Here is a 5326-nt window from a genome sequence, read left to right on the forward strand (position 1 = left end):
CACGATCGTTTAATGTTGCCCCGTTGCTTGGCAGAACTCTTTGTCGGACACGGCGTGGTCGTTCGCTCGCGCGTCCCACGAGCGTTAAATTGTGTTGCCATTTGGGGTTTGTTTAAGTAATAAAGAGAAAACCGGCGACCAAATGGCCCTCGTCGTAATGGCCAGCGTAAACGGGGTGGCTCGTGTCCACTTGGGAAGCGGGTTGGAAAAAGTAATGTGAAACAAAAATCTGCTTACGCTCGTAAAAATATACCACCGAGTGGGCACATAAGAAACAGTGCACTTGCGATGTTGTACATAGGGAGTATATTTTGAATATTTTTGTTATGACGTACTGATCATATGATTTTCAACATCGAAAGGCGCCTTTTTGCTTACAAGAAAACTTTTAGAGCTTATAAAAAAAGCCATGAATGGCAACCTCAAAAATTAGTTTAAAATATTTTTTTTATAAGTATTAAATGGTATTGGTATGCCGAGTTCTGGATCATAGACTCTTGTAAGTTTTTTCATGCTCATATCAGTTCAAACATTATTTTATGCCCGTATCCACCACCAACTTTTATATAAATTTATTTATTAATCATTAACTGGTCCAAAGGGGAAAGGAGCAAAAACTAAAAAGAAAGATTGAAGTTCTTCAGGAAATAAAAAGTGCTTAGTGTTAGTCGATGTTCGTCAAAGAATACAATACAACAATTCTATAATTTTCTTCTATAGTGATAACTAGCTTGACGACCCAGCGTTGCTCGGTGAAGAAGGGATTGAGAAAAGAACTATGGTTTTAACTAATAGTTAAGACTTATGATTTAATTCAATGGTTACAATAACGGCATATTTAAAATGTTTTGATATTTCATTAATTTCCCCGTGATAAACAAACCTTGTTGTAACTATTGTGGATATACCTTGAAATTTGGTTATATGCTTTTTTGTTTGTGTTAGTAAAACTGGGTTTAAAAAGTAAAATTTAGATGATTTTATAAAAAAAAAAATAGTGACCAAACAAACCTTCATCTTATTCTAAACTTATTGTGTGGAGAGTTTCAGAAGCGATGGTTCAGTATTGTTCGAGTTGTTAGTGTACACAAAACTCAACACATTAAAAAAGCTAAAATATGTAGTAGATAAAAGATATTTAAACATGATTTTGTAATGTCATTCATTGCAACGTTATCACAAGTAGAAACACTATATTGGAATCTTTATGAATCATCACTCTACGATTGAATATTAAACTTTCCGCTTTTGCTTACATAACAGCCTTCGCTCTTTTAGTCCCGCGCGCCCACACACACACGATCCTTCAATCTGCGCCTTGTAGCTTTTCGATACATTAATAATTCATCGTGCTCCCTCGAACGTTTACATGATGCATATAATGAAGGTGTATCAGCTCTGCGGCCAATAGATTTATGACCTTCGTGTCGAATCGTCACGGGAAAAGCAATATCACTTACTTCCTTCCCGTTCACTCACTCTGTCTAGCTCCTCCGTTCATGGGGTCGCTCCCAGGAGCGTTCACCCCAAACGTCCTTTCTTTTCCTCCGTACGAGCAACCGGAGAAAGCCGCGCTCCTTTCCAGCGAAAAGTCGCGCATTCAATCAAGCACGTGTTTTACCAACGATTAATTATGCAAATCTGTCCCCTCCCCCGTACACCCTCTCTCGTGGAAAGCGGGACGTGGGTTTCTCATCGTTTCCATCATAATTCATCGTTCACACGGGGGTTTTCGCAGCAAACGGCACCTCACGTTCCTTTATGGACGGAACGACGATGATTATGTGCGTGAAGTGTTACGCGTCGGTGGAAAAATCTCACTGGGAAAATTATCCCCGTTGCCAGTGGGGATTTGCGGGTTGGGATGTCACCAACACCCGGAGAACGGAAGCTCAGACTTTCGGTTCGAAGGCTTCATTAGGCCGATCCGGACAGTGGTGGCAGGCGAAAGGAAAGGGAACTTTCCTACAGTTACATCCAATAACCGTGCGACTCCTATCGATCAGAACCATTACTTAGCTGGAAATGGTGTGACGAACCGTGAAAATATACAAAAACAAACATCGACGAACATGTTCCCTGGAAGTTACTGGGAAGCGTTTCACTCCATCCCCGGAGGGGATGAAATCTCAACTGTTATCGTCTTCGTGTGCAGACTTATCGCAAGCAAAGGTTAATCATAGTTGACGTCGGACGACATCTATGGAAGTCTTCATCAGTCGCACGTGTAATCAAACGGAAGCAAACGGAAGATTATTTCGATTTCAATTCGTGCATGAGCTTGGAAAGTCTATCCCGGGTTGAGCTCAATTTTGGTTTGCTTATATTGGAGGGTGAGTACACATTTCTCATCCTGTTAAGTAAACGGTAATTTGAAGTTATTGCTTTTGGAAAGTTCATCCAACCAGTTTTCATTAACTTGGCTTGGAACATTAAGCTCTTCTGAAGTGAAGATTCATAACCATTTTGTCTCATTTCCACTAGGAAATTTTAACAAAAACAAAAAGTGTTTACCTAAATAAAATAATTATTTTCCGAGTCATATACCTTACCTTTTTACACAACTATTCTTTTTTTGCAAGTGCTTCATAGAAGTCTTTTGCTATCATAATAGTCCTACAAGAAAGGGAACGATTCAGACTTCTTCTCTTATCCTTTATATTAAAATTCTTTATTGTATGAGAAAACAATTCTTTCTCAATTTAATTTTTGATTATATTTTGTACATCGTTTTGAATAATTTACCTGTTTCAATGCATCCAATAACAAAAAATCACAAACCGAGGGTTACGTTATTGTACTCACCTTCACACAAAGAGCGCCAGGTTTGATTTGCACGAGAAAATGGGCATACCCCCGGAACGTCTGGCATTCCTTTCCTTCCCACAATCGTGTCTGACGGTAAAGGTAAATCGATGGCAACGATTCCATTTAAGTTACATCGAAACTACCTCGGTTTAACGGCGTACCTTCTCCCAGTGCTGTCCTGACATTTTCCTTCCTCCATCGATCCATTTGTTTCAATCTACGATGTCGACCAAATCAGTTCACAGTCTCCCGGAGGAATTTTTAATTAAGTGTACTATTTCCAATTTCCCATCCCCCACTCCATCCGAAACCGATAGAGCCGGCGCTCGGACGGGAAGGTGAAAATTCATTTTCCAATCACAGCTTACAGCTGGTATCCCTTTTTTGATCGAATCTCGTTCGATCCGTCTAGGGTCGACATCAAAACCGGTTCGGTTGTCCATTATGTTGCCCGAAAGTGGAGGGATCCTTCGTTTGTTGGTTTTGTTAAGTTGCACCCCGAAACAATCAACTCCGGAGACAGGGATGAACATCTTGAAAGGTTCGAACACACGTCCTCGAAGGACGCATTCTTTTTCTAATCGAAACCTTCCAACGCTAGGTGATGGCTGAAGGCCGAACCCTCACTTTAGCTCTCAATGGACCCTGCTCATGCCAACGGTGTTAATTCTTCACGAGACACTAATCCACCCCGGGGAGAACTGGTCTCTGGAAGCAGCGTACGGGTTCGTCCTCTCGTGTGCTCCAATCGCTAATTTCAATGGTCAAAGCAAGGACAGTGGCACATCGAATGAATAAATTATGCAAGTAATTAAGGTGTTTGTGTTTGCTACACCCGGGCAGTACACGCTTGCGTACATACTCGAAGGCCGAAGAACTGCTGCATAACTTGCCCGGTCGTGGTCATCGCACTCGGTGAAACCCTTTCCAGGCGTGAATATCGTTTGCAACCGTAACCTTTCACCGAGCATCGGCGTGCGTGGCCTTGTTCACGTCGCACACAAGGCCATGGATTATTGAAGCACTTCGTTTTGGGTTTCCCTCTTCGAACACTCCCTTCTTTTGCGACTGAACACGACGGGCACGAAGAGACGAATCGCCAAACTGGGCTGGCGCCTGGGCTGGGCATTTCCCGTCTGGACCGGTTCCCTTCCTTTTTTTTTCGTTGCCGCCCGGAGGGTAAAAGTCAAACCATTTTCATTAGCAGCCACCATTAACCCATTTGCGAAAAACCAATCTACCGCTGAGCCACCGGACGGTGCAAAGTTTTTCCTGGGAACGAGGGCAGTAGGGGTGGGGAAACTCGAAAGAAATCAGCTGCACCGAAGTTGCACAAGCTCGGACTCGCAAAAGGGGCACGAAAGTGTGCTTAATGTCAGCGATGGAGACCGGTGCCAGACGACCAGCGGAGTTTCGGGCGCCACGACTGCAATGACGGAACTCACCGAACAGGACAGTCTGTTGTGGCCGATATCGGGACCCCGGCTTTGGATTGTGGTAATGGGAAAGTTTGTCCAATATTCATTTATATCTCTAACCCACCGGCCGGTGGCTTTTCCTCCCGAAGCTCGTGAATGGGACAAAATGTTGGCCTCTGTCTCCGTCGGTGATTTACTTCGGTGATGCGAGCCGGTTCATCCTCCCGAGAATTGCACTGACCTACGGCCTCGTTTGCTTCTGGGAACAATATTTTCAAACAGCTTTTTCCAATTTTTGTTTCTCATCGTTCCTACTTTACTTCCTCCCAGCTGACCCAACACTGCAGCGTTTCATTCATAATAGCACTTTTTAATGAATCTAAGTTCCGTTAAACGAAATTCTGCAAACGGTGGCGGTGGCAAATAAATTACGCTCGCACTTATTTATGGCCCGACTGTAATGCACCTGAGTCTTAACGGCGATCGTGGCACGAAAACTTTCCCCGTGGGGCGGTTGGCGTGAGGTTGTTGCTCTCTCCCGATGGAGGCGCCCGGTCACTCATAATTGATAATGATTCATTAGCGTTTGCATTTTGCACCAAACCGGGATTCACCAACGGGGGATAGTGGAGAAATGGAGTTTTAAGCTGTAAGTGAGCGAAACGAACATCATTAGCCGGGCAAGAGATTGTGAATGTTTGTTACACGCGAAACTTGAGTAATTTATTACGAAGGAAAGTTTCAGATTTTACCGAAACTGTCATCAATCTTCGAACCTATAAGTAAATAAAGGGAAAGAAAAAAAAGTATAAATAACAACTTTGCGAAACATACTGTTTATATGTCGACGTCAAGTGGGAAAGGAAAGGTACAAAAATTGATAACATTACTCTAACCGCAAATTTTAAAGATTTCAGATTTCTTTAAACTATTTATAAATTTCGAAATAATGCTATATCCTTTAGTTGATTGAACTCGTATTGAATTGGCTAGCTGATGTTATGTTCTTACATGTATTTTCTTCAATATTTTTCCAACAGGAGCTTTTCCGAACATGAAACATAAGAAGTCTCCAAAGAAGTCAGTAAACGGAACATGCA

The sequence above is a fragment of the Anopheles ziemanni genome, chromosome 2, assembly GCF_943734765.1.
Source record: "Anopheles ziemanni chromosome 2, idAnoZiCoDA_A2_x.2, whole genome shotgun sequence".
NCBI lineage: Eukaryota > Metazoa > Arthropoda > Insecta > Diptera > Culicidae > Anopheles > Anopheles ziemanni.